Source organism: Apis cerana, linkage group LG6 (assembly GCF_029169275.1).
Source record: "Apis cerana isolate GH-2021 linkage group LG6, AcerK_1.0, whole genome shotgun sequence".
NCBI lineage: Eukaryota > Metazoa > Arthropoda > Insecta > Hymenoptera > Apidae > Apis > Apis cerana.
In genome coordinates this window covers 11,436,520-11,463,572 of record NC_083857.1, presented here as the reverse complement: position 1 = coordinate 11,463,572, position 27,053 = coordinate 11,436,520, and the positions used below count along the sequence as shown (strand labels likewise).

At 37.8% G+C, this 27,053-nt stretch overlaps 1 protein-coding gene across 2 annotated transcripts in view; it reads right to left on the bottom strand.

Annotated features, from left to right (window-relative positions):
* LOC107994067 (fat-like cadherin-related tumor suppressor homolog) overlaps positions 1–27,053 on the bottom strand; it is a 466,334-nt gene that overhangs the window by 327,106 nt on the left and 112,175 nt on the right. Inside the window, exon 3 of one of the 2 annotated variants that reach the window (XM_062076345.1) lies at positions 18,332–18,413. The exons of the other annotated variant lie outside the window; for it this stretch is intronic. The gene's annotated coding sequence lies outside the window, so the exon portion shown is untranslated. The remainder of the gene's footprint in view (positions 1–18,331; positions 18,414–27,053) is intronic. 2 annotated transcript variants of the gene reach the window in all.

The following is a 27,053-nucleotide window of genomic DNA, read 5'->3' as shown; positions in this document are numbered from 1 at the left end:
ACTTTTAATTAAAATTTTTATATTTTCCCGTGTTATATTTTTCAGAGTAAACGAGATCAAGAAATTTGATATCGGTAAAGTTCAATACAAGAAGATTACATTAATCTGAAAATAAAATTGAGTATACCACGAGGAGCACGATAGGAGAGTTAATAGGAAATTCGATATTCCATTTCAAGAAGAAGCAAGACGATATTTGCAAAAAAAGACCAAATAAAATAAAATAATTTCTTAAAAAATATTCACGTTTTGAAACATTTTTAACATTCACAATGAAATATACATCTTTCTATTGTATTAAAAACTTTTTCCAATTTTTCCCGAATAATAGTTTAAAAGCGTCAACCGATAAATTCTTCATTCCCAGTAAAATGTACGATCACAACAAGGATTGGAGTGGCGGTGCGGAGCGATCGTGTTGACAAACTAGCTATAAGTAGCCTAATCGTGTCTCAGCCTCCCCAGAATAGGGAAGGGTGTATTTCGCACGAGAAGGATAGAGTGGAAAGGGTGACAGCCAACCCACACTTTCGAACGTCGCCCTTGATAAACGGTCTCCGACGATTAAATCAATCCAAAGAATAATAGATGCTCCGTCTACTTTCGTGTGCTCGTTAAATTTCCAAGTTATAAACATATTAACAAATTATAGATATTCCGTTCACCGAAATAATCGAGAAGATTGGAAAGAATCGAATAAAATAGAACAGATATCGATTTGATTTTTGTATAAATAATTAATACTAAAAAAAATGCATACAATTAAAATTCATGCAAAAATGAATCGGAATAGAAATAAATGTTGCAAGATTTTTTAACCTTTCGAACACACGAGTGAGATATTCCGTCGCAATGTACACCACTTCGAGTACTCCAAGTAAAAAAAAAAAAAAAGAAAAATCTAGAAATCCGATCCACGAACAAGACAAACTCTTCGTTACACGCGAGCATATTTTTATAAATATGGAATAAGGACAGGAATAAATGCCACCACACCGATCATTAACTTCGATCGCACGTATTCCTACCTACACTACTATAACTTTTATCTTAACGACCAGAAATTTAGACGAACGTAACGTTTCTCGATCTTTAAAAAAAGGTATCAGATAACGTCCAGAGAACACGTTCCATTCCTCGACACGATAAAAAAGAAACGTAGCGAAGAACGAAACGACGCGCAATTGCAATTGATTTTCGACGTGTGTGTGTGTATATATATATTTTATATATATATATATATACGCGCGTTTTCGATCTTTCTTTCTTTTTCCGCCGAATGAAGATCTATTAAACTAGAAACATAAACGGTCAAACGATACGACATCGAATTACGTTCGCTTTACGTTTAAATTGCTTTCGGCGAAATCGACGCTCGTTCGATCCGATCGATTAACCGGTTGTGCATCTTCCTTAAGGCTGTTAATTATACGGGAAACCAACCTTCCTCCTTTCCGTTAATCGTCCGTCGAAAGAAGAAACTGCTCGAAGGACTTCGCGTTGCTTTCCCAAACTCCTCTCCTCGGATCGCAAGCTATCGGATCATAAAGCGATCCAACGAGCTTCGCCTTGAATACAGCTACCGGGTAATTAGCCGTGTGGCGGGCGTTCGAATCGAGCAAGGGACTTTAATCTACCATTGAGTGACCGGTCTTCCCTTGAGACTTAATTGCACGTCGCGGCCAACACCTAATGGGACTCCAAATAAATTTCTTCTTTCAAGTATTTTTACACCAGTAGTTTTGAATTGTTGGCCCTGTTCTCCGTTTTTTAAACGGAAAATTATGGAGAGAAAATTACGGGTTGGCTTATTTTGTCGACACGTGGGCGGCACAAACAAGGATCGCGAGTTTTTGCGATATTTATACGTGTCTTTCCCCTTTCTGCGTGCACATTCGAACGTCGTTCTTCGATGTGCACGGCCATTTTTGAATTTCGTTGCAACGATTAATATCGATATAATACGTTTCTGCTCTCAGGGAAATCTCTTATTTTTAAACGTGGAAAATTACGAATACGTATTTAGTTATGACAAATTGGAAATAAAATTAAACGGACAAGTAGGATTAAATATGTATAACGATGGATAATTATATCGCAAAGCATTGATCACAAAGATCAATTTCACGTCGTTTGCGCACGATCGATAAGATTTAAAACGGTTGGTCGCGGTTTAATGCAGATATCATGTATTAACGATGAATGGGGGAAGGCATCGATACGGAGAGTATCCGATTAATGGAGATCATTGTTTGGCCCGATGATTTTTGATCCATCGTAATTCAACTCGAAATGAAACGTCGCTTTTCGCGCGACTTATCCTGATATGATTAAAACTAGCCAGAATTATTATTAGAGATCTCATTATCTGTACACGTATGCAAGAATTTTGATTCGAAGCAATAATTTTTAGGCATGTTCTATCTTTTTTTTTTTTTATGAAAGTCGATGAAAGATTAAATACAACTCAAAATTTAATTTATCATCGAAAGGATTTTTAAAAGGGGATTCAGATTTCTACTTTTTGAAGCAATAATAGTCATATACATAAAAAATATAACTCAAGAATTTTACGATTAATATTGTATTAATTAATTATCTGAATTGAATTTATAAACTTTAAAGTATTTTATCTAATTTACTTATTAAAAGAATTTTCAACGTTAAAAAGGGAATTCAAGTTTCTAATTAGATGCACGAACACGAGAACTTTGATACCTGATCTTGTTACATCAGAATGGATACTGCATTAACGCGTATCAGGATTGATGTAATTTTCTAAATGATCCTAATTAACCGGATATTATTAAAGATATCGAAACCAAAAATTTCCTCAGAACTCTGAATAAAATAATCGAACAAGACGTTATATTAGCTACGCGTAATATAACAATCCGATAAAAATATTTTCCACGAAACCCAAAAAACTCGAGAAACATCTACGCAATATAGGAAAACGATCCTTTAACTAAGAAAAATTTTCCGATTTTTCAAAGATTTTTATAAATTTCACAACGCGGTTCCGAGATTCTACACAGTTTTTCTTTCGAAGAACCTGATTCGATTACCATGTTTCGAGGCGGATATAATTTGTATAATTCAATCGATTAGAACGAAATCTGAAGAAAAGAAAAAAAAAATTCATCGCAATTTTAATTTCGCCAAATGGATCCTATCTATTTCTAAAAAGAAAAAAAAATAGATACGTAAAAATAAATACATATTTCCATCCATGATTCACCCGCATAATCCTCCAACCTCCCCAAACACCGGACGAGCGACGTACAAAAATAACTGTTTCATTCTCTCGCGGGCTCGTAAAGCAATCCACGAGCCGATCCATCCTCCTCGATTCAACCCCTCTCGAATCACGTGCAAAGGCTAAAGGGAATGTCGATCTTTATCTCGTTTTCTCGAACGTGGACAAATCCTCGAGTCGCAGAGAAAAGAGGAGCAGAGGTTGTTCGCCTTCCTCCTCATCGCGGCCAAATTCCGGTTAAGACACGCCGCAAAGGGCTTCGCTCCAGTTTAAACGATACCCGGGGGCAAGGGTGAGCAGACGTGTCTGGCTTCGCGTCTACTCGACCCCTCCCGCCTCGTTCAATCGATATCGTGTTTGGTTCGCTTCCTTCTTCACCCGTCGAACGAAAAATGACTCGATAATTGGGACGACAAGCCGTGTAAAGAAACTATTTCTTTTTTCGTCGATGGAATTTTATTCTCGTTTGTTGTTGTTATTTATAAATCTTCCGATCTTTATTCGTCATCGCGGGACACGTGAATAATAAGTGAATGAGTCGTGAAAGACAATGGATAAGACAAGTAAGCGATGGAAAAACACGTCGAAAGAATGATTTCGATCGTATATCCTGCACATAAAATAAGGGGGAAAAGTAAGGATTCTGAAAACAAAGGTATTTCACCGGTGGAAGGGGAGTTTTACCGCTCCATTTGCCATTTCGCTCGATGCAATTACATCGATGCAATATTTGAATTCCATAAGATCGAAATGGAACGAATATTTTCTAACGAAAAAGAGTCGGACAAAGAGAGGATCGATACGCGAGCTCTCTTTCGAGAAGCCCTCGACATTCGATTCGACGTCGAGGATTATCCGCAAATTTCTACTCTTGTCCCAACCAATGAACTTTTTCTAAACTTTCCATCGTATCGTCGCGACACGAGCGAGGCTGAACTACCTCTTTTTCCCCTTTCTTTTTTTTCCTTTCACGTACGAATTTTCGAAGTCAAGTTTTATAGGCTAAACACGGATACAAAAAGCGTCCACAGGATCACTGCCGAGATATAATATCATTCAATAAAGCAAACCGCGAAAAAATTCCATTCGAAACCGCTCATCCGAGTTCGCCTGAGAATTCCTTCTTTTTCCGCGATCTACTCGATCTATCGAGTAGATCATGTCGCGAAAAAATTGTTAATTTTCTTGGAATTGGAAAGAATAGAAGAGGTTCAGTTTCGAGATTATTTCGAGAATATTCGTGCAATCATATATCATTTTCTGTTTATTTATTTATTCATTTTTTTTTTGGAAAGAGAAAATGATCTCGATATTTGTTTAAATTTTTCGCAAGAAAGATATATTCAAATTAGGTGAAAAAAAAAAAAATAAAAGAAACAGTCAGGATAATTTATGAACGTATATTCAAACTGAAAACTAGCAAAACATTTATCTCTTCGCGGACGATGAATCGAATATTTATACAATCCGAACGGAAACCTATTAAATAGTAACCCCCTATATAGCGCAATCAATCTACGTTCTCGCATACAAAATTAGAGAATCTACATCGAAACGAATAAAAAAAAATAAATATCCTCGAAAATCGACCGATCACCTTTCTGCAATCCACAGCTCGATCCATTTTACTTCCAAATTCAAAATTTCGATTCCCAACACGCGGATTAATCCACTTTGGTATATAGAATGCAAAGAAGAAAGGAAACGAGGCGAGCAAAGAAAGATCGACCCGTCCACGTATTAAAGCAAAAGCGGCGTAACAAAGCTTTTGAAAAGGAACTTTTGGAACGATGAGAAAATAAAATCGGAAAATCCGACGAAACGAATTCCCTCCTCAACGGGTAAGGAGACGAATAACTTTCGAAATTTCGATTGGATCGAGGCCAGTGTTGTAACGCAACAAAATTTGAGCGGCAATGGACCGGAAACACGAAAGCTTTAATTACTTTCCCGCGCACAGAGCACGGGCCGGGAACTTGGCCGACCGGATACATTGCAATTTCCGGAACGAGGTTTCGGCCGCGGAGCCGTTCTCGGCGTGCGCGCGATTGGAAAGCCCCGGCCACGAACAACGAGCTGTAATTTGCACGTAAATCGACGCGTATTTCCCTGGCAACCGGAATTGAAAAAGAGCGTCCCCTCGAAAATGTCCACCGAACATCGGCACGCGCGCCATCGTCGTCTCATCGACGAATGTCGCCAAGATAATCTTAGTGACTTGGAAAAATCGAACGATTTCTAAAAAAATTGCCAACGAAAGCGTGCAAGCGGAACAAGTTGGAAGTTTGAATTTTAATTAATAAATAAGAGATTGGAAGAATTGAGAAGAATATGGTAATCTTCCTCTTTCCATCGATGATTTCACTATGTGCACAAAAATCGTGGAATAGTTTAGAGGCATTTATTTTCGAGATTCGAGAGAATCATTATTTGGATGGCGCGAGGGGGATCCCCTGTTTCTCACTCCATGTTTCAATCGGTATATCTGAATTAGATCGGAAACGAGCTAGTTTACGAACTACCAAGAGCGTGCTTCTTTGTGCAGAGGGCGATAAGAATACGCGATTCGATGGAGGAGGATGAATAAAATATTGGAACGGGTGAAAATTTGTTGAAGCAGTGTGATCGAGACTTTGTATGTTCTTATTTTATTTTTCATACAAAATCACGAGATGCTTCACCTATTAATTTTGTTACTTATTTTGTTACAACGTGCTTATTTTGGTTTTTTTTTTTATTTAAAATTTAATCGTAGAATGTATGGGTAAAGAATTTTATGGTATCGCGAAATTGGCAATTTCAAAATGTTTTGAAATTCTTATGCGTTTGAAGATTAAATAAAATATTTCACGATTGGATGAAAATAAACGATGTTTTATTTTTCGTTTTCGTGTAAAGATTTGTACGAAATATCTCTCAACGGGTACACGATAGATGTGTTATTTGAAACAACGATAATACGAATGGCCGAAAAAAATATGCGAATTTTTATCCCTCAATTTGATTCATCGTTTGACGAAATAATCTCTTTAGTGTATTTATTCTATGAAGAGGGCGCCGTGTAATAAATTAACGTGTCCTCCTTTTTATTATTCCATTTTTTTTTCATGACACTGCAACGTGTCTGTTATAATATTCTATTTGAAGTTACAAAAAACAAGCTTTAATGATTAAAAGCGACGAGAAACGCGTTAAAAATGGAAGCACCCCATGAGCATCAATTTTTTTTTCTTCTTTTTTTTTTTTTTTTGCGTTTCTACAAGCACTCTAGAAACCTTGCGGCAAAAAATATAAAAAAATTATTGGAAAAAGTATTTAATAATCTACCACATTGCATCTACCTCGCAATGTACGCAATGCAATGTAACGCAAACTCTATGAAAATGACGGCTCGTTTTTTTACAAATACACATAAAATTCCAATTTAAAGTATCATACTCGTCTACATTTCTAGATTTAATAATCGTTAAACAGATTCAATTAAAACTTTCGAACTGCAAGAAAAAAAAAGACATAAAATAAATCAAACACAAAATACTCTACTTAATATCTCCATTGTAGAATTTTCAAGCGAACAAAAATTTTCCCATTAAAAATTATTTAACATCTACATTTTATGAATAAAAAAAAATATTGATATTTGTAAAATTACAATTTTTAGATGTCAATATCACGAACGCTAATAACACACAGAAACCGATAAAATAAATGAAAAAGATGATGAAATATTTCTTTTTGAATAACAGAACCGGGCAAATATTATTGTTTCACGCGTTCTGCTTTAAAATACACACACACAAAAAAAAAGATATATAAAATCTCGGTTTCCAGACATTTGCTCACGCATGGACGAATACATGTACATATCAGAGAGGCACAGGTATATGTCGACACAGTCGTTCTTCGTCATCCGTTACAGGTCTTTTGTCAGAAAATAAACCTTCCCGTCTCTTTTAAGGCGTTTTTCCCTGACTTTTAATGAAAAAAAAAAAAAAAAGAAAGAAAGATTTAAGCAAAAACGACATTATGAATATTTCGTTATTCGTGTGATTAAATTGATACATTTCAACAATGTTTAACGATCGTATATTAAAAAATATTTATACTTAATTTCAATCGATGATATTATTATTTTCGCCAAGATAACTCGTGATGATATAATTGAATTTTATCCCTCAATTCCGAAAAATTACCAAGTCCAAAGTCTCTCGTTCGGTGCAACATCCTCCTTTGGGCAAAGTATACAAAGATGGCCTGGAAGGAACACATTTGAAGCCAAACTCGGGCTACGATTAAATTTACTTAATCAGAAGTGGAAACACTGTCGATGCATATTCAATTCCCCCGCCGCACAGACTCGCAAGAATCGAGATGAATTCCCCGCTACGAATACCGCAGACAGACACCGTAAGTATACAACTCGAGGGTAATTATATTCCAACGAAGTTACCATCTCTACCAACTTTTTCTCCAACACGCTCCATTATACGTTTTAAACGTCGAGTCAATTAATCTTCGCCAACTTCATTAGCCCCTGTCCGGAATAATTAAATTCGGCCACGGAATTCTCCGAGTCCTTTGTGCCACCGGGGATCTCCCCCCTCCGATAGTTAACCAACAGATAGAATAAACCTGACATTTGGAGCAAACATGGCGGAATTGAAGGATCGAAAAGGATATTTTTTCCCTTTTTTTTTTTTAATCGCCCCTCGATTTTCGAGCTCGAGCCTCAAGTTTGCCGTGCCGTGAAAGTTTCCCCGTAAAATATGGCTCCGCTCGATGAATTATATTGAAAGGAGCAAGTTCTCGGAATGTAAAGATTTGATAATTCAGACACCCTGAATAGAAGAGAACCGACGCTCTTTGACTTTTTCAATGGACAGAACTTTGTAACAGAGAGTTTAATTTCACTCGAATTCTTAAACCTCCCTTCCTCCCTATTCAAAAACCTCCTCCATGATTTAAATGTTTTCAATTAACCATAAGTTTGCCTTTCCTTTATATATTTCATCGAGCACGACGATGAAGTGTCTCTCGAACGAAAATCTTTCAACGCAGCTTTCTAACAAGAATTTCCTCTCTCGCGTTATTTCCTTCCTCCTCAAAAACCTCCAGAAAAACCTAAATTATTCACTCGTTCCACGGAAATTCCGGAGAACACAACGGAATCCGAATCGAATCGAATTTCGATCTTGAACCATGTAAATCTTGCGCGATTCCCCCGTCCCGTTCGATCCGATTGGCCGAGGTAGATGGCGCGGCCGAGTTGAGTCATTGGTCGCACGGTCCACGGGCTCTCGTTCACGATTTTCCGTACGGGTTGCTCGCCAAAGCGCTTAATAACGGGGCTTGGATTCGCTGGGACACGCGGCCTTCTCTCTCCCTCTCTCTCTCTCCCTCGTTCTCCGTGGTTCAACGCATTGTCCGTGGCCCCTGTACATTACCCGATTCGTTCCTGTTCGTTGGAAATAACGCTCCTTTAACCGAACGGCCGATCTCTGGCCCCTTTCGCGCGGCTTTTTATTATTACCCGGTTATTTATCGCGGCCGTTTCCACCGCGAGCGAAGCCCCCATTGTGTTACAGCGACGTCGCTGTCGGCTAAGTTATTTATAATGATTGCCATCCTGCGCTCGCGCGCCTACGGCCGCGTTACACGCACGTTACACGCGAAGAGAAAGTGATCGTGTAGGGCTAGTAAGCCGTTTGGGAATGGACCACTGATGGAGCACCTGCCACGCGACCAAATGTAAGTTGGACGGCGTGTAAGGGCTCGGATATTAAATTCCTGGGGGACACGGCTTCCGGTCGGGGGAAGCTCGTTTTGATCGGTCCGCTCGGATTTTCGGATTATTTCTTCTTGGTCTTCCTTTTTTCCTTTCTTTTTAATTAGGTTGGGAGTAATTAATTAAGAATAGTAGCTAGGAAATTGTTGTGAATATTTTTCGTGGACGGATTTCGATTGGTCGGAGTTTGTGTTTGTATTATTTCTTTCGTTTTTGGATTAAATATTAATACATCATATGCTGGCCGTGCAATTATGCAACGTACGGAGACTAGGGAAACGTGAAATGTAAATTTCGTAGATCTATCTCGGGTAAATGGAGCGGGAGATAAACGTGAGATAAATACTCGCGACATAAATTAAAGAAAACGGCGAGAACTTTAAACGGACAATCAAACGGAGCACGAATATAAAATTGCATTTTAATACAATTTCGGCCTTCTTGCTTCTTCTCCTCTTTTAAACTCCGTTTATTCAGCCGTCGTAGACTGGTAATCCAAATTTTAATGTTACTTCCAAGACGATAGCATAACCCCCCGCAGGCACAATTGAATCCCAGCGAGAATTAAATCTCAGCAATGCACGCGAGCAATGAAATATTCTTACCGATTCCTCTCTCGCGATATTCAATTTTGCATTATATAAATATATCTTTCCATCGCACAATTGTTCTTTCTTCTTCTTCTTTTTTTATTCCATTCTTTGAATTCTGAGATAAAATACATTCGGTCAAATTCTTAAACGGAGTTCATCGACGGAGATAAAAATTCTTTCGAAGAGAAATTTTTCTTTTCTACCCGCGAATAATTTAATCTGAATCGATTAAATTTTAATTCACGCTCTTTACTTCTTCTCGGCAAAATTAACCTTAATTACGAACGAAACGGCAAGAAAGAGTTGTTCCAATTATTATTAATATATAGGGAAGCGTTCGAGTACCGTTCCTTCGATACCCGGTAATAAGAAACGTTGCATCACGTTAAAACGCAAAAAGTATCGAAACCACAGTTATTCCTCGGTTTCCAGTTGAAATTAACGTGCACGCCACTACTACCTTTCTTTCGTTACACCTTCAATCAAGAAAAATAAAAAAGACAAAGAGGAAGAAACGTGGCGGAGAGAAAAGCAGAGAGAGAGAGAGAGGGGGGGAGAGAGAGCCGGTTCAAAGGTGTTTCGATAAAAGCCACGGCTGTTGCTTCCGGTCCAGAAACATTTACGAGGTTACAATTATACACGTTTAATCGAAAATGGCCGCCGCGGGCAACGGCTTTTAAACTTCGCATGCGAACGTTAATAAATTAGGAGCGATGAATATTATTTTTGCGAGTTTCAATTTAACCGTCGATCAGAATCGAACCGCGTTGGTTGACCGGTTAATTCATCCGGATGGCTTAATGCAACTTGGTCAAAGTTGTTCCACGGTTGGATTTCAGGTATAGCCACGTTAATTACATTTGAGGAGGAATTCGTGGTAATTTGGCGGAAGTTATGTAGGTGTAGATACTTGGCGGGTAGTTGGAATGTGAAAGTAAAATATAGGAGAACTTGTTGTGGAATTATTATAATGTTTGTAACCATACTATCGTCCACTTCTATCATCTTTTTATTATTATTTATTTCGTCAATCCTCGTTCTATAATCGAGTTCTTTCATACGTCCGCTTCATTAACACTTTTCGGGATAAAAGCCAGGAATAATTCAATAATTTTACGCATCGAAATATTTCGAAATATGCATATGGAAATTTTTCTCCCCCGTCGAATCAATATTTGAGCTTAAATAATAAATAAATTATCATCGTTCAAATTATATATTTCTAATACACTCCACTTTGGCGCAGATTTCTCGAAACGATCGATATACGATTTTCCATCATTTCCCAAAGAAACGACGGGAGTAATGAATTTTTCATCCGCGGCAATATGGCGAAAGAAAAACTTTGATAGAAGGGTCGAGGAATCGCATCTGGAATCCGGGAGACAGATACGACAGATGCTAGGAGCATGCCAAAGTAACAAGAAACATCGATCAAAAAAGGGGCTGCCATGCAAAGATAAAGCGTCTTCCGATATAAAATATCACGAAAAGGAATTTCCAAATTTTTATTCGAAAAATTTCAATGAAAACTTTGACTTTACGAATAAAAAAAAAAAAAAAAAGAATAAATAATTTTCACCGTTCGTTTTCACGCCGAGAGAAAAATGAAACGCGTGGAGCGCATTATCGGAAGTAAAAAGCCAACTGGAAATCCATCCGGAAGGATGCGTTATCGAGAGATACAGAGCGGTGTCGAGGCGTGCCATTTTCCATTTCGGGTAAATAGGTCGGCTGGATTTTTGCAGTTTTGCAGTTGATCCAACACGACCGATATTCTCGGCCGTAATTATTCCTCGATAAAGGGGATTTAATCGACGATCGCAAAACTCGTCGGCCTGGCGTCGAAAACCGAGCCACGACGCATTCGTTTCGCGTTTCCACGGAATTCGAAGAACGCGCGATATATAATAATTTCCTTATCCATGGAATCCTCGTAATTTTTGGATCATCCAAAGTTTTCGAATATTCAATTCGCAGAATATCGTTTCTGTTTGAGAGTTTATCTTCAGGACTAATTCATTTCCTCAAATGAAAATGAACATCGAGTTGGTCGAAACTGTTTCGAATTTTCTCCTTTGTTTAGTGTTACTTGGAATATTTTTGTACAATTTCCAGTACGCTTATTTTTCTGCGATATTATAAATTTTTTTTTTTTTTTGAAAAATTAATTATCTATGACCTGGATATATATTAGTTCAAATCTGTAAAATACATACATCGAAATAATCAAAGAAATTCTTCCTTCACGAATTAATCGAGTTATCGACGCTCGCGTCCAATCCATTTTAGAATATTTAAATTCGCGGATCGAGCAGAGAACGGTCATCGAACACGGCCACGAGTAATTACGTACATTAAAACGTTTTTGTCGCGCTGGGCTTTGTCGCCTCGGCGAGGATCCCCAGCTAAATACACGAGAGATTTCGCCGCTCCGGATTACGACCTATCATTACGTTAACAGCATCGTTATTAGCCGTTTTAAACCGTGTATATAACGTCATTGTAATCGTCATTGTGACTTGCTTTTCCATTATTCCTCTACAGACACTTTCGAAAGTAACGAAATCGATTTGAAAAAATATTCTCACCCATCCATTCACCAACTTAATCCTAACTTACTTGGTTTAAATTCCATAAATGACAAGAAATGTCACACGTCGAGCCATTTCACGATTTGGTCGAGATATCATCTTTTATAACCAATATAGGAAGTAAAATTATTACTGTCATTATCGTTATTTAAAAAACTTTCATCAACAACGCTTAACATCCTTTTTGATGACATTTTTAAAGCTACTTTTCTAATTTTTTTTTAATATTTTTCAAGGAAATATATATTGCGGCCAAGAAAATTAGTAAGTGTTTGTCACACACACATGTTACTTATATTTGATCGACGCACGAATTGTAAATTGAGGGGTTAAAAGGTTCAGTGAAACAGGATATGACGTTTCGTAGATATGGACTTCCGTCTATCCTTCGTTTTCTGAAAAATTAAAGGCTACTCGGAGAGAAACTCGCTCCATTTTCCACTCCAATACGAGAGGTAATGAAAATTCAATGAAAACGCCACTCGTTGTTGTGCGAAAGACGCGCAAGTTAGATTATGTTCGTTGGAAGAATATCAATTAAAACGAAGAAGTTGGAGAATCATTGGCTGAACCATTTCATTACCGGTAATGCTGGAGCCTTCCCTCCCTTCTCCTCGTGCATCGAGACACATTTTCGAGGTTAGAATTTTCGCCGGTGCTTCCCTCGATGATGTCTTATTGTTAGGCCGAGTCGAGCTAGCCGATACTTCCACCCCGAAGAGAACGAGCTCGTGCTTTATCACGATGACCCCGATAATATAACCCGTTAGAAGGTGAACAAACGGCTCGCTTGTTATGTTAATCGACTTCTCATCGGCCGCGTAAACCTATCCGACGTATGAATGAAGGAAAATGTTATGCAACATGGAGATACGGGCTCCACCGTGTTATTAAAGGGGGCGGAAATAGCGGTTTCTGAAAGGTTTACGAGTGTCCCTTTCCTTCGCGGGGGAGTTATTTAAATGTTGGGATGTGATTTAAACGTGTTGGGGGTTGGTCGAGTGTCGTGTCGCAGCGTTGGTTCCGTTAGCTCTTCCTCTGTTTCCAATTTCTCAATATCCTTCTCCAAATAATTCGAAACGGAAACGAAACGAAATAGAAACGATTTAATAGAAATTTGAATATCGTTTCTTTGATTTTTAAACGATTTCGAAGTGACGTTTAACTTTTAATAAATTCTTTAAAAATTGAATTAAATTTGAATATGGGATAGTGTTATTTGAAAGAAGATTGTAATTTTTAGGAGACGATTCTTATCTAATTTGTCGTTTAACGTTTCGTATTGGAAACACGGCCAGACAAATCGGCTATCGATTTTACAACCAGGCTCCCGAAGCGTTTTTCTGCATTCTGATGCAGAGCGGCTGGAAACAGTTCATTGGAATGCCGAAGAAAGTTTCAACACTTTCGAAGCGATTACTCGATACGAAACAGCTTTTATTTTTCTACAGTTCGACGGCCAAGTGTTTGGCGAACAGCGCGAACCGAAATAAACAGCCTACGTGGTTCTGCCTCGTGAGGAACAAGCTTGCTTGCTCTGCCTTAAGAATTTATCCTCCGACCTCTTTTTTCTCCTCTGTTTTTCAAATTTAAATCTCATTTAAAAATTACTCGAAATAAATATTGTCGAAATATTCTTTCTTCACTTAACTTTATATAACGTAACTCATCCGTTATCCGTTCAAGCTCAAGGTTGGTTGAAAAGTGTTCTCGTTCTGCTTAAATTAAATGAAAAACGAACTAACCGCGTCAAGTTTCACCAGAAACCTCACAACGACTCCTCCTCTCCGTGATCAGGAATTAAAAATCCATGCAACGATCCTCTCATATTATTATAGAGTTATGTATCTCCTCCACTATTGAAAATATTCACGAATACAAAGATCCATTCTCCCCTTTCTTCCTCCTTTCCTCACTCTGTTCAAAGCGCAAAGTAATTTTCCAAAACAGAAGAAACAGAAAATTAACCCTCCCCAAAATTAAGGATACCTCGTTACACGGCCACGTGTAATCCTGAAAGGATCAACTATCCACTAACCCGACAACTATGCACGGTTCCGCCATAATTCGGTAACCACCAAAATCCTATTAGCTCCTCTCTAACACCGGACCAGCAGCCCTCTCCTTCCATTAGTTCGAGCACTAGCATCGATTACGTCCTCGTCAACGACACGATCAAGCAATTTTTGCATCGAGCCAAGAAGTTCGATCCCTCGATTTCTGGAAAAATTTCGAGGGAGGGTGGTGCGACGACTCCATCGAATTGCGTTTTCAGGGGTTGGAAGACGTAAGTACGCGTAAGCGCACGAATGGCAGCAGCTGCGCGTGCCTCGAATGTTTAAGCCGCTTAAGGGCCCTGCACGAATCGTGTCCAACGAGGAGGAGGAGGAGGGATGGTCGTGCGACCACCACGAATTGGGTTAAACGGGGTCCATATTTAATCGAGGACCTCCTCTAGTTTTCCACGCTGGGAATTCGCTTTTCACGATCACGTTCTCTCCGAACTCTCCTCGCGTCGGATACGGTTTGAATACGACGGGGAAATAGAAGTTTTTTTTTTCTTCTTCTTTGCGAACCAGGAGGAGAGATTAAAAAAAGCTGCGAGTTTGGAAATTGGCGGTGGATGGATAGATTTATTGTTTTCGAGCGTTTGATGAAGAATTAACTTGGATCGTGGAAATAATGAAGATTTATTACGGGGATTTATTACGCGAAAGAGGGGGGGATATAATGATAAAAATGAAAATTGATGTGTTTCTGATGTGTAATGATAATGATGATAATCGATGCGGATGAAATTGAATATGTATTATATTTATCGTTGTTAATATAAAATATTTTAGAGTTCGGCTTTTCGGTTATTATTATTATTTCTTTTTTTTTTTCGAGTACGGAGATATTAATATTGAAATGGCGTATCTTAAATCAAACAATCGACTCTCCAAACAAGTGGGCCCATTATCGGGCGAAAAATCTTGCGAACCGGTCAAATTGGTATCCGCCTTGCGCGCGAAAAAAATTATCATTAAAGAGGGATCGTAATTCAGAGAAATGAAAGGCGTGAAGCGGAGGTATCAATTTCATCATAAATTAATATTCAGCGACACGGGTCCAAACATTTCGATGCCGTGATGGGGCCCAGCTTCGTTATGTAAATTTCATCTTCGGAAGATGTCAGCCCCGATAAATCCTTCCGGGCAAAAAATCCTCCTCGCGCTGTAACTCGTGTTGTTCACCTCGAAATAAATACTCTCGATCGATGTTGGCCACGAACGAAGTTGAAATTATCTTACTTGCTTTGCTTACGTAAAGGAGCTCTTGGAAATGAAATTCAAGAAGGATGAAGATAAATACGTAAAGAATTGCTCTCAAAAAATTATGTCGAATAATAATGGAGGAGATCTATTTTAAAATAAAAAGTTTTCTTTATCGTTTCCCTTAAAAATTTTATCGATATTTTAAAAAAGCAAAAGTTAAGATTATTAATTATAGGTATACGTATAAAATATATAAGTCTCAATAATTTTTTTTACCAAAAAAAATTGATGGTATAGATTTTGACAAATTTTGTTTCTTTAAAACTAGTGGAAACGATTTCGCTTGCAACTATACGGAACGAATTAATTCATGAATTAATTAGAATAGTTGGATAATTATCGAAAGAGCTTGAAGATCCTTTCACAATGGGATTCATTTGTTCATTTAAACAGCGTTGAAAAGTTTATTGGTTAGAAGCAAGCCTATCCTTTCGCTACTCTTCATTCTCTTAACGAAGATAATGAGATTAAAATTGTAACAAGCGGTCTCTTTGTCTCTTGCTAGAAAAAAAAAAATAAAACGAATGTACACTGATTAACGAAAGAAAAACGATTGCAAAACATTTACACGCGTAACACGTTCAAACTATTATTTCGATTCCATTTCTCTTCTTTTTTGAAAAATATTCCATTTTTACTTTAAAGTTATCTGCGATGCACAGAGCTAAAAAAGTTGTTTTTTTTCTCGTTACTGAATCCCGATACAAACGATATTTTTTAGATTTTTGAAAATTTGATTTTTTTTTTTTTGTTTATCTCGACCAGTCAGTCATTGTATCCTGACCAATCCGTTTCGAGAATCGACGGATTTACGCGAAAACTTAAGCTTTAATGCGGCGTGAACGAGTCTTTTCTTGAATATATTTATAGTTTTTAATCCAGATGTATAAACACTGGATAAAAATTCGTAACAATGGAAACAGTATTCCACCAACAGGATTTATTTATCGATTGTATACAATACCACCAATTGTACACTACTACCGTGGAAAAAATATTTTTCTATATTCGAATCGGTAATTTTGTTCTGGGAAACAAAAAAAAAAAAAAAAGGAAAAAAAAAACTTTTTATTATCGAATTGCATATTATCGAACGACAAACTTTTTCAATTGTTAAATATCGATCCCGAAATTTGCACCAAAATTCAGAAGAGAAGAGAAATTTTTGTAGAATAGCACACGATTGTTACATCGTTTGCTTGTTTCCCTTTATTTCATTTTCTTCTTTATATCAAAATATAATCATTGTAAATTAAAAATGGACAATTTGAATAATTTGTCGGAAATATCGCGAATTGAAATCGTAAAAATATTTTTGAAATATCAATTGTAACCAAAATGATTGTACCAGTTATTGTTCAAAGTTGTGAATAATATTTCAATTAGAATTTATTTCCTTTACCATTTTGCAATTTGCCGTGATAAAATTATTTCTACCGATTAAAAAACATCAAAATATTTTTAATGGTTCATTAAAAATTATAAATCGTTACAATAATTTTTCCAAATTAAATCAATACATATTTCTTCGATCAACTAAAAATTTTTCAGGTGAAAAATGTTTGAAATTTGTGAAATTTTTTTTTTTTTTGCGACAATAGAGGAAATTGAATTGAAAATCCATCCACGTGAACGTTTTCACTTGTCATCTATGAATAGAGAAAATTGTATCATTCTCGAAAATTCTCTTTGAGCCTACCTCGATATTCTCCTTTCTTTTTATATTTATCCCCCTTTGAATTTAATTTTTATCAACTCGTTTCTGATTAATAAAATTCGGGTCGACATTCACTTACCCAACAAAGTATTTCGAATTTTCAACCGTGGTGTACTCCTCGATGAAAGTCGGCCACGGTTAAAAGCAAAGTTCTCGAACCACCAAGAAGTTAGACTCGAAGAGAGATTCGTTGAAAGTCGCCAAAAATTTGTCAAAATCGCAACTTGCTAAATTCGCTGAGTCTATCGAGTTACTTGAGAGTTAAGTGGTTTATCAATACGAGTTGAACGAGTTTCTCGTAAATTCTCGATCAATTCGATAAACATTCGTCATGAAATAAACTCGATGAAAATTATCAAAATCATATAACAATAAAAATTTAATTTAATTTAATTTAATTTAAAAAAATTTAATATATTCGATATAGACTTTGATCCATTTCACATTTAATTTTTCTTTATATTCTATTCCTTTCGATCGATCCGATAAAATATTCGAATTCACAGATATCTTGGATCTTTCGAATTATTAAGAGTAAAAGAGAGATATCGAATTGAACGATCTATAAATAAACCGGCTTGATGGGAAGAAAATTTTGCGAAAACAATCGGATCCACTTTTCGATCGCGAGATAGACGAAACAAATACAAATATCGCGTGGCTACATTAACGGTAATATTTATAGAAAAAGTTCCAAGCAAAATTCCACGAATTTTTCTGCGAACGAGAACCTCTATTATACTTTCTCCCTTCTCGCAAAACGCGGCGTTTCTACCGTCGAATAAATATATTCGCGATGATCGTGATTCATTAGAGGGACAAACAGCCTTGTTTATACGTACAAGCGGAATCAAAGGCCAGGAGAAATGAACCATCCCTCTAAATCACGCGTGAGTCCAGGTTATTGCATGCAAATAGGTATTGCAGTCGAATAAACATATCCAGAGGAGATCGCGAACGGAATTCCCTGGCGAAATCAAGATATCGGTTCGGAGAGGAAATGCGGAAATTCGAGGCGAGTCGCGTATCGAGTATAGGCAAAATCGATCTAGAGGAAGTGGGCTACCTTTTGGAAGAGTGTCGTCCAATTGAAATGGTTCACTTTGATGAGGCTGTTTACAAGTTTGCTTGTAATTTGGCCGGTTTACCTGCAACAGAAGAGGAGATTATCGATTGATGATTAATCTCGGTCAAAGGTCGCCTTGGAAAAGGAAAGATAAAAATGTCACTGGTGCTTCGATTTAACTTTTCACACGTAGTAAGAGAGAATTTTTAAGAGAATATTTCATCTATTCCTTCCGCACTTGATATTTATGGTTTGAAAAAAGTGTCATATTTTTGCAAATATGCGTACAATTATTATTAACTTTAATTCTGTTATTATAACAATTATTCGAGTACTCTTCATCCATCCTTAAATACTAACAGATTAAATATAAAATCCATTCTCTGTATTCTCCGTAATATCACCAAAAAAATTCTCCCTCCGTTCAAATTCCCCAATTTACGAGATCCATCTCTCAACTCGATCCGTGTCCCAAAGACGTGTTCCCTCCCGTCCGGAGGGAAGAAATATCATTAAAATCCTATTTCACGCGCATGCAGCCTAATCTAATCCGTTCCAGCCAGTTGGAAACGTGAAAACTCGGAAATGGTGTTCGCATTAAAACAGAGGAAACGGCGGTGTCGCGTGAATATTCTGAATAGACACCACGCCTCTCTCTGCGAGCCACCTCCTCGGCACAAGTTATCTTGGAAATATGGGGTGTTCGCGCCTCTCCTCCACTGTAACAGGAATTGTTTATCGTGGTCCCTTTTGTTCGATGTTTCGCACAATACGCGATCCGCGTCTCCCTCGCCGTTTCCACGCGCCATCAATATCCCCCTCCTCTCCCTGCCGGCCGTTTTACACGTCGCGACGTCACGGAACGCGCGACATTCACCGGGACAATCGGGGGACCCAAAGCAAAAGGAAACGGAACGGCGCGCTTTCGAATTAAATTATTTTCACTTTCGTACCCGCAGCGCCAGCCTTTTTGTCCCGCGAACGGTATTCATTGGGATGCAGTTGCCACGAGGAGGGTTGGTTTCCGGCCACGGCTGTCGGCCGTGTATCCGTCTCTCTCTCTCTATGACTGAGAAAGAGGCAATGGAAGAGAGGAGAAGGATTCGAGGTGGTTTTCGTTCGAGGTGGCGTGAATCGGCGGAGGCCTTTCAGGTGTCGCTGCCCTTTATCGTTTCATGCCTCGTTTCGTCTCGGGTTGATATTTTCATATTTTGAAATTATCATGTACGGTTTTTTAAATTAATTTCAAAGAACCTGCCGATGAAAAGTTTTAACGTCGACGAAGAAACTCGAAGCAACCATGATATTTTATTTTCCAATTAATAGGTTGAAAGTATAACAATGCTTTTATAAATGTCTTTCAACGAACGGTTAAATTCGTTAAGGTACGAAGCGTGCAGAATTTTGGAGGAATCTTTTATTTAAAAATATAACATTCAACGTTTAATTCGCTAATAATTAAAATAATTATTCTCGCATTAAAGAATCCCTTAATTTCTCGATGAATTTGTTAAGATTTTGGAAAATGCTTAAAAAATATTCGCAACAAAGTTTTTACTTGGAAACGCATCCTCGCCTTGCAATAATTCCGCCCGATTTTCAATTAAACTCGCAAAATTCCATTACCCTTCTCTCTCTCCGTTCAGTTCCCAAGAAACGAACAATCCAATTCAAAGAATCCGAGCTCGAAACAGGAGCATCTCGAGGCGACTTTGCCGCCATTTCCATTCCCCGCCACGGCTCGCGTTCGTCGATCCGTTTAGATCCGGCAGATTTGCGGAACAAAATCTCAGGCTGAACACACATCTTTGTCTCGGTTGGTTGGCGTTCATTGTTCGCCCCCTCAATTCATCGGGTACGTAGTAGTGCTCATAATCCGCGGCGGGCTACCGTAAGCCGCGTCGTGCGTTTCAACGTCGCGGCCTCGCGTTTTGTTCCGCGCTTTGACACGCGTGCACCGGTTCGTCGTGCATTATTCGCGCGCGTTTCGACGAAAACGCTTTGCAACGCCCGGTGTTTTGAAGGAGAAACCGAGCGCCAATTGAGCTTGTGAAAAAAAAAAAAAAAGTGGAAAGGATTTGTTTCTCAAGGATCAAAATATCTTTTCGATTAATTTCCCAATATTGGTTTAATGTTGTTTCGTTTCGTATTTTTCTCTCTTTCTCTCTCTCTCTCTGCGTAAGACATTTTCATTTCATTCATTTAATTTGGCAGAGAGAGATATCCTTTAAATTCTTTATTGTGTTCTTTTTTGTGTAAATATAAAAAAAATTGTTATTTCTATCGAATTTAATAAATATTCGTTTTGCTGCAAAATTTTTGCCTTCGATCGATATACCTGGATATTTCCTGAAAGCAGGGCAAATATTCGAGGAAAGAATATATAGAGACGCGGTATCCAAATATTTGCTGTATCAACACACACCCGTAATAATTAATCATGGCCGTATTATGGGAAAGCACGCGATATTTACTTGCTTCATCGTTATACATCGATGTTGGAAAAACTGTTCCTAACTACCTACCATCAGGAAGGCGTCGAGGCTATCTATGGATAACGCTTATGAGAGAAGCACCATGCATTATTCATCCGTGATATCGTAATACAGAATATTTATTGTCAAGCACCAATCGCATCAATCGAGAGTCAAATGCTGTAATCACGATGATATCACGAACCCATTATCTTTTCATCGACCACGTAATACGTAATATATTATAATCATTAAAATTTTATTAATATTTCGATAAAACACATTTTAGACTCATCAAAATTTATTATCGAATTTTCTTAAATCCCTTATTCAGTTATTTCTTTTAATTCTTTTTTAATTAGCATTCAAATAGAACCATCTTATTTTTAATCGATACATACACTCACTCTTCTCCAAATTATTATTCTCGATCAAAAATAGTCAAAGGATACGTGCCTTGCGGGCATTCATACGTATAAATTCTCTCTACGAGCCGTCAGTATAGTATTTCCTCACAGGCTTTACAAAACTCGACGAGCGTCCATTGTCGAGAGTCCATTGATCACCGAATACAATTAGGTCGAAACATTTTTTTTTCTTGCTTTTTATCCGAATATTTTCATTGATTAAAATTGATTATACACATACGTGCGCGTTTATTTATTATTCAAATAACAGGACGAACAATTTAGAGATTTTTACCTCGTTCGTTTAATTGTGAATTTTTTAAATTTTAAAAATTATTTTTATAAATCAAACAATGCTAATTAACAAATTATCAAAAAAAATTGATAACGTAGAATAATATAATTTGTCAAGCTGCTATACGAATATTGCATTTAATAATTTATTTATACTCTTCCATATTTCATATTCCATATTCGCAACGATCGCGTTTACAAGTTGCCGAATCTACAAGTTACGCCACTCCGCGAAATCTCTAAACACCGTGCATCAGTAACGTCGGAAATACCCCGGAAGAGGGAGCGCATCGATCTTGGTAAAACCAACTATCGTCAGGGGTCGGCGGCTGCAGCTGGAGTTCATCCAACCTCCAACTTTCCTCCAACTCTCTCGTCCAACTCGCGCGCATCGCTACGCGAGGAAAGTGTCGAGACACGAACTGGGGATGAGAACCAAACAGGAAGGAAATCCTGGCCTGAACGAGAAACCGGTCCAACCGTTTTACCGATCCGAAATACGAGACCATATTGCGCTCGTTGTAACTTCTGCTTCCTTCTTTTTTTACGATTCGTTTACATATAGATAGACACGTGGCACCCGGAAAAAACATTCGATCCGGTCATAAAACCGAAAATATGGAACAGAAGAGAATCGCTGGGGAATCGTTGCATCGTTGTTGAAGAGAAAAAAAAAAGTGAGGCGAATATAATTATGGAAAAAAATATCAGATAAGATTCAATAATTTTCTAATAATTTCTTCGAATATCATATAACTGGTAGTAGAAAGCAAACAAATCCGTTCGATATTAATATTCATTTCCTTCTAACGAGATTCCTAAAACAATATCTGTAGAAACAGTACAATGTTCCCAGGGTTAACCTCAACTCTCGGCTCGATCGATAAACGATTAATGCCAACCATCGATATATCTAGGTCGCTCTCAAAATATCCTTACTCGAGTGCTCTCATAAATATTCTATTCAATAGGGTGATGACACCGACTTAGCATAACTCCTCGTTCACCAATTTCGCTACACCAACACTACACACCGTAATATATATATTTGCAAACAACAGTTTCGAAACATAACCCTATTAAAATGCAATTCAACAACAACTCTCGATTTCTCTCAACTCCTCGGGCAAAATCACTATTTCCATTCCCCGAAACTCGACCGTAATATAATTTTAATAATTTTAATAATTTCAAAAAATTACGAATATATTAAAAGTATTACCTCAATCCTTAATAGAATATCCTTTTTCTGACGCTCCATTTTATACGCACGATTCGACAATACTGACCAATTAACGGATACACACATAACGTCTATACAAACATGCCTTCATACTGTGTTTACACAATGTGTTCACAGTAAACCATCTTACGAATCGTCCATCGTTGCGAACGACATCTGTCGATCGTTAGAACGAATCAACGGCGACCAATCACAGAGGGCGAAATTCGATGGAATCGAATAGAGAGGGCCAATAAAATCGAAGCGAAGCTTGGCCAGAAATATATTTCAATTTTCGCGCGAGAGGGAGAAGGGTCGGCGATAAATCGAATGGCTGTGTAAATATTCCCGACCGGTAGTAGCGGGTACATGCGCTTCGCCACGAGCTTGCCACCGCGTGCACGCCGATATTTATCGCCGAGATAGGTCGAATAATACGGAACACCCAGGAGCACGGTTTTTCACGGAAGCCTGGTGCTCGAATAGGGACTTTGAATTAGTTTCCGGGTACGGATTGACCGGTTCGAGATCTCGAGTGGATGGATCCCGTCATGTTGAGGTTATGTCACGTGCTCGTTAACCTTTTCGGTGATTGTTATACGATTGTTATACGCGTGTACACGCGAATATTTAATTTTCCGTACTTTTAAATTATTAACTTGATATAGAGGGATAAATTATTGTGTAAAGTGAATCTCTTCGTTTTATAGAATAACTCTTTAAGTATATTTTTAAAAACTTTGCGTATAAACTTTGTATATTATTAATTGAATTAGAAGAAAGAATTTTTTTATTTATAACCTCACAAAAATTAAATCATTGAAATAGAGATTTATTAGATTGTTAAAAAAGTGAAGATTTATATTTCACATTCGTATAGATACGAATTTCGCATAAATATATAAACGTACATGATACGTAAACAACAATGAGAATTAAAAGAAAAAATTGCGTGTATTCTAAAAATTCTTAGCTGTTTTTGCATATTTTGCATTCGAACACTGATATGAATAGCTTACCTACATAAAAAGTGACTTTGAGCTTCTTAAACATCATTGCACAATTTTTTCTCTCCCGCTATAATTCAATAGCGGGCGCGTATAATCTATCACGAAGTTAGTGGTCTCAAAGTTCCACCCGCTACTGTATATATCTTCCCCCGCCTCGCAATTCAACTTTCACTATCTCGCTCCTTTTCCAAGCCAACCATGTAAGTCACCTTCCGGAGTCACGACGCATAGATCAATCCACGCTATATCCTTTACACGCTTACTACACTCAAACTCCGCCACGCGTTCGATTACTCGAAGAAGATCGAACCGGCCTTACATCCTCGTAAAATATGAATTACACCCGGATTATCCGTTATTTACGACTCTCCGGGACAAGTTTTCCCCTTCGTTTCCCGGTAAATCCTACGCCAACTTCCTTCTTCGCCTCTAACTCTATTTTCCCCTCTCTCAGGTTCTCGATAACGATCAGATACGCCTCGAAAAAAGAAAAAAGAAAATTGGATCGTGACGCAACAAGTATATCGATCGACAAAGCCCCGATTGACAATTTCTTATATTTCTTTGGAGAAATAAAGAATTCGTGACATTTTTTATATTTATAAACACGCAACAGTGGAAACGTGGAATCTAATCAAGTGTTTTCTTTGTTTTTTTTTTTCAAAAAAAGGACTTGCCGATACGATTACCTTTGACTCTGAAAAATCGGAGATTGGACTCGCCCGTTGATTCCCGAGATATATCCCCAAATCTCGTTTGCAGTGGAGAAAAGACGCGAGCCTTCCTTTGTTCCTTCCACCCTCCCTCGAGCCGATAGTTTAACGGGGTGTATTCATCGAATCCGCTCGAGATCTTCGGCTTAGCGATCGAGACTCGGCGAGATTTCAGGTGAACGATCCTGATGAATCGGTGAAAGCTCGAGGGAGAGGGGATTTAGAAGCTTTGAAGACGGTCTGGCTGTCGAAGGTGCGCATTGGCAGTTCGTTAGCATTTCTGGGACAAACAGAATCGCGGCGGCGATTTGGCATTCAGCTTGGCCACCGTTCGTAATGGAATCCAGTCGGACGCTGGATGGATTCCGTTTCATCTCGAGCAATCAATCCTCTGATTGGGGAAAGACTTTTGATCAAAGGGAGGGAAAAAGATCACGACTGTTGGAGACAACCTGGAGGCCTGGCAACCGGAAAGACGGAATTTTCCACGAGACTCTCCCTCTTTCTTTCTCCCTTTCTCTATCTTTTGGAAATACTGACACGTCAAATCTTTTTTTGATAAAGCGAGGATTATTTATTTATTTCTGTTCGATGCAGATATTTATTTCGTTGGGAATGTTAACCCTTTGCGCTCCAAATCTTTTTCTGCATGGCCGAACCAACAATTCTACACGATTTCACCCGTTCGGTGAATTTCTTGGCTAACTTAAAATGATTTCACGCACGAATTAACGTATAAAACTTTTATATTCTAATATTTCAATAGTAACATAATTACCAAGATATATCCTCGATAAAATATCATATGATCTTATTTTATTGAGAGCAAATCCTAATAATGTTCTCTCATTTTTATCATTTTTCTATTATTTTTCATTCATTCTATATATCTATATCGCTATTTTCCTTCTCTTCCTTATCAATTTCTTAATAAACAGAAATAATTTCGTTATTTATAATAACGAAAAATTAAATCATCTTTGCTCGAACTAATTTCATTACCGTATTCCATACAAACATAAATAAATATTAATCGCCGTTCGAATTGCTGAATCATCATTCGAGGTTCGTTGATCCTGAATAGCAGATAAAGCTGATCTTTCTTCATAAACTTCTTCCATCATCCTTGATAATTTGATTCGTTTAATTACGATGAAATCTTCTGTCTAAACATCCGATCTTCGATTCTTGTTCAACTTACGATTTCTAGTTCCAACTACAAATTAATCTCCAATAAAATCCTGTAACACCCATTCCTCGATTGCTTACAAAATCTCCATCCCCGTCATTTCGAATCACTGTGAGGGCGACGTCGGTTTCGTAAACCAGTGATTGCGAGAGAAATCGAGCGAGAATCGACCGGGAGCAATCCGTATTCAAAGGGTCTAAAATCGGTCTATTTCCAATTCGGCGTGAAACGCGGTTCCGCCTTATCCATCGTTTCAATAAGGGAGAATTGAATTTCGATGCTCGGAGAAAGATGTTGCGAGCATCGTAGGGTTTGAAAGGGCACGAGCACAAATCAACGAGTCCTCGACAACCTTGATCGCGATGAGGTGAAAGGGGTCGCGACTTCCCCGCGAGATCCGGGACGCGTTTTGATATACGATCCGGTTATTCTCAACGCGTCACGGTTAACAACAATGTAATCACCTTTGCGCCACCTGCGTGAGTGGATATCGAGAGACGGGCGTGATTACCGTTGTGCGACGACTTTTGTGCTTGCGATTTGTGACTTGAAAAGGATGTATATTGGAGTCCAGTTTTTGAATTTATGGGATAGAATTGAAAATACGCGTTTCGTGGATTTAACTTTTGTCCTCGAATGATGATTCTCCGTTACTTGGATTCGAACGGCGACAATATTTATTTATGTTTGATTTTTTTTAAATATCACGAACAGATTCCTCAAGTCTACATTTTCGACGTTAGTCCGAGTTCATGGAAATAAAGATATTATTTTTAAAGTTTTGCAAGCATGGAATACGGTAATGAAATTAGTTCGAGCGAAGATGAGCTTGATTTTTCGTTATTAAATGACGAAATTATTTCTATTTATTAAGAAATTGAGATATAAAAAGATGAAAAATAAGAATAATAGATAGTGAGAACACGTTATTAGGATCGCAAGGTTTATTCTCAATGAAATAAGAAAGGTGAAAGATACTGACAAACTTAGGATGCATTCTGATAATTACTAGTTATTATTAAAATATCACACAAAACAATATATATATATATAGACTTTAATATTCAACATTTTACGTAAAGATATATAAAATATCAGAAATATAAAAGTTTTATAAATATAAAGTTTTATAGTTAATTCGTACGTGAAATTATTTTAAGTTTGGCCTGGAGTGCAAAGGGTAGATAAAATGGAAATGGGGAAACCAGTGTCCTCTTTTCTAACACCCAAGATTCCAAGATTTTCATTTCCACGCCGTGGAACGAAGGAATTGATAGATGGATCGGTTTATTGGCAAGCGATATAATTCCAATAATTTGGGTTTCATCTTTTTCCCGGGAGGGGAGTGATGTGCACGTTTCATTGGGAACATAAATCATAGGGGAGCACGTTCCTCGGCGAGGAACTGGCGCT